We start from the raw sequence: 8,434 nt of genomic DNA, 5'->3' as shown, positions 1-8,434 counted from the left end.
AAAATACAAAACTACAAATCCACACAGCTCCTCAACTCTGATTGAACTCTAACTATTTGACATTTAAAGAGATGAAAGCATTAAAAATCCTTGACAGAGCAGCTTTACTGTGTAATATTTAATATTACTGTGCAGCTTTAATATCTCTCAGGACATACAGGAGGAATTTGACAAGTGAAAGCAGAAGATCAAATGTTTGACTTCAACTCCTAAAAGTAGAATCAAAGCTCAGTGACTCTGAGAGATTTTGCTCAGTTAGAAGAGATTTCCTGCTCTGACATGTTTGATAAATCCATATATGTCATTATTTTTATTTCAGGTCGAAATTTGACATGAATTATGTTTGTATCAATATTTTCTTGTTAAACTGGACGTTTGACTGTGACAGCTGCTTCTGCTGCTACTAATGCCCTCCAATGTGTTTTTAGTTTTTATTTCAATAACATGTCTGTCTATAAACTTCCATAAACAACATGTATATATTACTTTGATTATTTTAACTGAAATAAATCCCTGGAGGTTGACGGAAGGTGTTTGAAATACGGCTCTTTACTTCCATCTCGTGGTCATAGTGTGGAACTGCAGTACTGCATTTTAAATGAAACGAGCGGTGTTTATGTGATTATAATAACTTAATAACTGTCCAAATCAACGGCAATAACATTCAACATTCATTAATACAAATACAATACTCCTAAAATAAAATGAGTTAATTCTTTAATTTATCTCACACTAGAATAAAACTGCAACACTTAGTGCAGTTTTAAAGACAGTTTACTTCATGTTGAGTTGACGTTTGATAGGAAGACATTTTAAACATTTACTACCCTCTACTGGTCACAGGGAGGAACTGCAACACATACCAGTCGTCAAGTTGGAGGTGACAGCATTAAATAAACTTCCGGTATTTACTTTCAAAATAAGGAGTAAACAACAAGACAAGTATATCATAAATACAACATAATAACGCGGTCATTTTTATGGAAGGGAATTGCTGCCAAAAAAAAAAAAAAAAACATATCAAAGATCACGTTGCTGATATTGATCCGTTTTTCTTTTTCTGCTTGGCAGCAATGCATTTCCATACATTAAAAATCTAAATTTGAATAACCAGAATGTAAAGTGCCACGTGTGTTGAGTGTTTATTTTTTTTTAGTGTTCAACTTCAATATCTAAAACCCACAGTCCTAATTATTCGCTCTGCTATTATACGCTCACCTCATTCCTGGGGGCGCTGATGTCGAAACGATTATGGGTTCAACTTCCGGTGACACACCGGAAGTAGCAGTGAGCCATTGGTTGCTAGCGGTTTTCGTTTCCGTAGTGGTTTATTTGGATATTTACTGGTCTTTACTGTTCTTTACTAAACGATTATCAGCTCCCGCAGCATTTTAAAATGTTCTTGCGCAGCTTGGGAACATGTTGCGCTGTTCTCGGTTGTACTAATAACCAGGCGAAGCTGAATCTGTGGCTACAAGAGCAGTGTTTTGAACATGCACCCCGGACGAATGTTGTTGTGAGAGTCGGTACAGTTTCCATCGCCTACCGAGGGATGATGAACTCAGAAGGATGTGGCTGAAACAACTCAACTTGGAAAAAAAATAATATATATATACAGTAGCAGTCAAAGGTTTGGACACACCGTCTAATTTAATGTTTTTTCTTTATTTTCATGACAATTTACTTTGTAGATTCTCACTGAAGACGTCAAAACTATGAATGAACACATATGGAATTATGTAGTAAACAAAAAAGTGTAAATAACTCTAAATATGATTCATATTTTAGAGTCCTCCAAATAGCCACCCTTTGCTTTGATTACTGCTTTACACACTCTTGACATTCTCTTGATGAGCTTCATGAGGTCGTCACCTGAAATGGTTTTCCAACAGTCTTGAAGGAGTTCCCAGAGATGCTGAGCACTTGTTGGCCCCTTTGCCTTCACTCTGCGCTCCATCTCATCCCAAACCATCTCCATTGGGTTTAGGTCAGGTGACTGTGGAGGCCAGGCCATCTGGTGCACTCTCCTTCTTGGTCAAATAGCCCTTACACAGCCCGGAGGTGTGTTTGGGCTCATTGTCCTGTGTCCTGGTTCAGTGTGCCTTCAGTTTTGAATCGATCCCCAACAGTGTCACCAGCAGAGTCCCCCCACACCATCACACCTCCTCCTCCATGCTTCACGGTTGGAGCCATGCATGTAGAGACCATCCCTTCACCTTTTCCGCGTCGCACAAAGACACGTTGGTTGGAACCAAAGATCTCAAATTTGGACTCATCAGATCAAAGCCCAGATTTCCACTGGTCTGATGTCCGTTCCTTGTGTTTCTTGACCCAAACAAATCTCTTCTGCTTGTTGCTTTTCCTTCGTGGTGGTTTTCTAGCAGCTATTTGACCATAAAGGCCTGATTGGTGCAGTCTCCTCTGAACAGTTGATGTAGAGATGTGTCTGCTACTAGAACTCTGTGTGCCATTGATCTGGGCTCTAATCTGAGGAGCTGTTAACTTGTGATTTCTGAGGCTGGTGACTCAGATGAACTTCTCCTCAGCAGCAGAGGTGACTCTTGGTCTTCCTTTCCTGGGGCCGTCCTCATGTCAGCCAGTTTCGTCGTAGCGCTTGATGGTTTTTGCAGCTGCACTTGGGGACACAGTCAAAGTTTTTGCAATTTTCCAGACTGACTGACCTTCAGTTCTTAAAGTAATGATGGACTGTCGTTTCTCTTTACTCAGCTGATTGGTTCTTGCCATAATAGGAATTCTAACAGTTGTCAAATAGGGCTGTCAGCTGTGTACCAACCTGACTTCTGTACAACACAACTGATGGTCCCAACCCCATTAAAGAGGCAAGAAATTCCACAAGTGAACCCTGACAAGGCACAGCTGTGAAGTGAAAACCATTTCAGGTGACGACATCATGAAGCTCATTGAGAGAAGTCCAAGGGTTTGCAGCGCTGTCAACAAAGCAGAGGGTGGCTACTCTGAGGACTCTAGACTATGAATCATGTTTAGAGTTATTTCACACTTTTTATATTTACTACATAATTCCATATGTGTTCATTAATAGTTTTGATGCCTTCAGTGAGAATCTACAAGGTAAACAATCATGAAAATAAAGACAAACCATTAAATGAGAGGGTGTGTCTGAACTTTTGACTGGTACTGTAATATTTAGTTCAATAATAGAATAATTCCACTTTCTCTGTGCATCAGTGCATGATGTCCCTGTCTTTCCCTGTCTCACAGCGTTCTCAACCTGAACTGAAAGTAAATTAAAGATTCATTCGTTCATTCATATCTATTTATTCCATTCATAGATTAAACACATGACATGATTATATACGTAACACCATCAATGAAAAGGAGCAGGAAGAAGAAAACTTATGATACCTGCCCCTTTCTAGTTTTAATTACATTTAATTGACTACAAAAATAATGGTTTGTTGCAGCCCTCCATTAAAAGTAATGAAAATGATCATTAAAACTAGCAGAACAATCAACATATACCTTCCAGAGGATGGCAGCAGCGTGGCTGCAAGCTCTGCCGATGATGACACTAATACCAAGGCTCGGTGATGAGGGACTTTAAGACTTTGTCTGGGCTCTACGTCTGCTTTAAGCTAAATAAGATTGTGTCCCACGATCTCTTTTAACCAAACGCGTCCAACCTTATTACTGTGCAGGTACTGATGCGCCTCAGAGCTTTTTAGATGATGCCTCCCCGTCCGAAGCGGCAGAGTTAAAGTAGCTAACTATGCCACTGTATGTTATTTTAGGCCACTTCTTCATGTCATCCTCCCACCCCTCTATATTATTAGGCAGCGGGATTGTAATGTCGTCTTGTTTGAGCTGTGACAGCTGGTGTTCCCACATCGTTTACGTGTCGAAGTAGTCAGAGAAAGTGGATTCGCGCTGACAGCTAGCATGTAAAAACGCCGCTTCAGGTTCGCACCGGAAGTCTCACCCATAATTCACACAAGGGCTCATGGGAGCGAGGAATAAGGTGGTAGGTAGGAAGACATTTTAAACATTTACTACCCTCTACTGGTCACAGGGTGGAAGTGCAACACATACCAGTCGTCAAGTTAGAGGTGACAGCATTAAATAAACTTCCGGTCCGTACTTTCAAAATAAAGAGTAACCAAACAGACAAGCATATCATAAATGCAACATAACGTGGTCATTTTCATGGAAACGAATTGATGCCAAAAAACAAAAAACAGATCAAAGATCACGTTACTGATATTGATCCGTTTTTCTGGTTGGCAGCAATGCATTTCCATACATTAAAAATCTAAATTTGAATACTCAGATTGTGAAGTGCCAAGTGTCTTGAGTGTTCATTTTTTTAGTGTTTAACTTAAATATCTAAAACCCACAGACCTAATTGTACGCTCTGCTAAAGGCTTCGGTTTCTTGTGTTCGCCTGGCAGTGGAGAGGGTTCAGAGGAGCTGTCCAGTGCTGAAGTTACCTCTCCTTGTGTTAGCCTGGCAGTAGAGAGGGTTCAGAGGAGCTGTCCAGTGCTGAAGTTACCTCTCCTTGTGTTAGCCTGGCAGTAGAGAGGGTTCAGAGGAGCTGTCCAGTGCTGAAGTGAGGGACTGTGGTTTGTCAGTGGCCTTGACCCAAGGAAAGTTGTCAAACTCTGACATTTTGAACAATCTCTCAGGTTGCTTGGCTCATCTTTCTGATGTATAGTGTTCTGATCTGGTAGAGTTCATTGAGTCTAGTAAATCCTTGTTTGCTGATACTCCTTCCCAGACTCATTTGCTAACACACGATATAAACGTGGGTGACTCCTGAGGAAGCTTCCTTTGTGACTCAAGTCATTTTTCCATCAATTGTCTACAGATAGATTATTTCACTTCTTCTTCACTATATCTTAATTCCAGTGGGTCAGACATCCCCATACACTCAGTTGACTGCACCTTTAAACAGCTTAAACATTTCCAGAAAACGATGTCATGGCTTTAGAAGCTTGATTGGCTAACTGACATCATTTGAGTCAACTGGAGGTGTATCTGTGGATGTATTTTAAGGACTACCTTCAAAGGTTTTGTTTAACATCATGGGAAAATCAAAAGAAATCAACCAAGACCTCAGAAAACAAACTGTGGACCTGGACAAGTCTGGTTCAAGCTTGGGAGCAATTTCCAAAAGGCTGAAGGAACCATGTTGATGTTTACAAATAATACTACACATCATGGGACCAGGACACCATCATAGTGCTCAGGAAGGAGACACATCCTGTCTTCTAGAGATGAACGGACTTTGGTACGAGAAGTTCAGATCAGTCCCAGCAGCAAAGGACCATGTGAAGACACTGGAGGAAACGGGTACAACAATATCTGTATCCACAGTAAAACAAGTCCAACATCCACATCACCAGAAAGAAGACACTGCTACACAACACCCAGAAAAATGGCACTGATAGATTTTACAGAGCAGTGTTTCATATGTACAGGACACCAACGTTTTGTAGCAGAAATATAAAGTGTCTTATTCCTGTTAGCATCATCATCCACTCCAACAGCTCCATCTCCAAACACAGAACACTGACAGTCCTGTTTGTTCCCGCTCTAAAACTGAATGTAGGATTCAGACTGGCTGGAGTGAAGCAGTGTGCTGTTTGAACCAGCAGAGGGCGGCAGAGGGACTGTTTGATTCTCTCCAGTAGAACATGGAGACAGCAGATTGGATTGAAGGAAACATTCATGTGATTGACATGACAGTGTTGACAGCAGCCAGAAGTGCAAAGATTAAAAGGAAAGAAAGTGTCCAAGTACAGTAAGTGATACTGATCATATCTGCTGAATATCATGAAAGTAGAGATAGAGAGAGATCCAGTCTGAAAAGAAGGAGGAATGAAATGATTCATGGAGGAGGAGATTTTCATTTTCTTTCTTCTTTTCATTGATCAAACTCATCATTGGAGTTTTTCTTTGAATGCTAAAGCTGCAGATGTGAACAGCTCCAGTGGTAATGAACAAGCAGCTGACACCATCATGACTCTGTTTGTCCAGAACTTGGTGGATGTTCTGCATCCAGAGCTCAGAGCTGTTTTTCTCAACCATTGTGTGTCATTTGTGTCTGGATGCCTTTGTACTTCCAGTGACTCACCACAGGATGACGCTGCTTCTCTTTGCTTCTTCATTTCAGCCTCAGGCAGCAACAAAATGATCAGAGCTGATCAGGTCTGGATTTATCAAACATGTCAGAGCAGGAAATCTCTTCTAACTGAGCAAAATCTCTCAGAGTCACTGAGCTTTGATTCTACTTTTAGGAGTTGAAGTCAAACATTTGATCTTCTGCTTTCACTTGTCAAATTCCTCCTGTATGTCCTGAGAGATATTAAATCTGCACAGTAATATTACATATTACACAGTAAAGCTGCTCTGTCAAGGATTTTTAATGCTTTCATCTCTTTAAATGTCAAATAGTCAGAGTTCAATCAGAGTTGAGGAGCTGTGTGGATTTGTAGTTTTGTATTTTCATCTCAGCTCTTCAACAACAGATAACAGTCTGTGTTACTAAATTCACCACCAACCTGAATGTGTTTGTGGGAACATGAATGTTTTTTAGTCTTTCTGCATCATGTGACCCAGATTTTTTTCATCTGCTGTCAGATTGAAATCAAGACCATGAAAGCACACAGCAGCTTCATCTGAGCTGTCAATCAGCAGCAGCAGTCTCATCTGTGGGCTGCAGGGGCTGATGGGAGCTTTGAGGACCTGCTAGAAACCACGTGGCCTCGTCTGATCTCACAGCTCGTCCTTGTTGGGCCTCAGCTGCATCAGAGCTCCACTTCTCCCCAGGTTCACCAGAGGATACACCACTGCACAAAATGCTTTTCCTCCCAGCTGCTGCTCTGTGCTGTCTGTGTTCAGGTGAGTGTTTCCAACAAACTCCACCTTTAACAAACACTGTCTCACTAACCTTCATCTATCTGTCTGTGTCTCTACAGCGCTGGTTGCCATGGCAGCAGAGCTGACCCAGGACCAGTTAACATTGACCAGGAGAGTTGGTCAAACAGTCTCCTTCAGATGTGGACGAACTGACCAGTGTAGTAGTTATATACGCTGGTACCAGAAGAAAGAAACAGAAACATTCAGAGTAATTCTTTATATTACTGATAGTGGTGACATACATAGACCTTACAGTCATCCTCAGGAAAATGATTTCTCATCTGTGAATAATCAGAAAGGCTGGGAGTTGGAGATAAAGAGTGTTAAAGTCGATCATTCAGCTACCTACTACTGCTCCTGTTATAAGTCTGGTACCCACAGTGTGAAATGATGCGAGCAGCCTGAACAAAAAACAACAGATGAACAGATGTCAAACAGTGTTTGTGACAGGAAGAGAGCAGTAAACCACAGCCCAGGTTCACATATTTCACCTCCATCTCAGACAGAGTCCCAAACATACTGAGCTGAGGGAGATTCTTCTTTCCTGCTCTCACTATTTATTTGACATCAGATTTATTGATGTTGTTAGCAGATATTTCAACAGTTAGAAAAAAGATGAAAACAAGACAGAGAAGAACAAAGAGCAGAAATACAAAGACAATCAAAAGAATTCAATCAAAGAGCAAAAGAACACAAAGAGATTTTAAAAGTCAAAGTTCAATAGAACAAATTATTTCAGACAAATGTTCCAGATGAAGATGAAGCTCCATACCGATCAGCCATAACATTATGACCACCTTCCTGAGGATGTCTTCTTACTGTCCACAGAGTCCCTCTGATCCAGATCTGTCCCCAGCCTCGTTCACCACCAGTCCTCTGCTGTCTTCTGTCCACCCTGGTTATTCCAGACTCTTGGACAGTCTCTAACTCAATGCTGATTGCTGACACAAATAAAACAACCACATCTTCCTCCTCTTCCTCATCCTCTCCTTCCACACCCAGTCCAGAGGCCCCTGCTGTGTTTGTCCTTCATAGACTGCAAATGGTTAAACCTAGAATTGTAGAAATACTCTCACACCTCCCAAAAACAAAAGACCCAGAAATAAAGCTTCATTCAATAGTTCATGTTCCTCTTTCTAGCATCCATGCTAACTAAATCACAGAATGTCATCACACAGTCAAGAGGACGGGTGGTCGTTAAATCATTTGTGGACAAGATGGAATAAAGTCTAAATAATGTTCCTGAACATGAATTAAATATCCTCCAGAACACTCACAGTCTAGAATCACTTCAATCCCATTTGATAGTTTTTAGGTTTCTAAAGTCATATATTTAAAATGAGCAAATAACATGAAATCTATTTACGTCACTGACACATTTTCTGTTCACAAAGTGTAGTAAAATAAACTTCCCCATATTTATCTTGGGTTCTTTCTGTTCTCTAATTTGAAGGTATCATGTTGTGGAAACCAGAATAATAAAGTTTGAATCCTGTAACATTCAGTCTGAGGTCATATTTTGAAAAGTGGGAGGCAC

Source organism: Chelon labrosus (assembly GCF_963514085.1).
Source record: "Chelon labrosus genome assembly, chromosome: 6".
Lineage (NCBI taxonomy): Eukaryota > Metazoa > Chordata > Actinopteri > Mugiliformes > Mugilidae > Chelon > Chelon labrosus.
The sequence above is the reverse complement of the archived record's forward strand: the minus strand, read 5'-3'. Positions refer to the sequence as shown.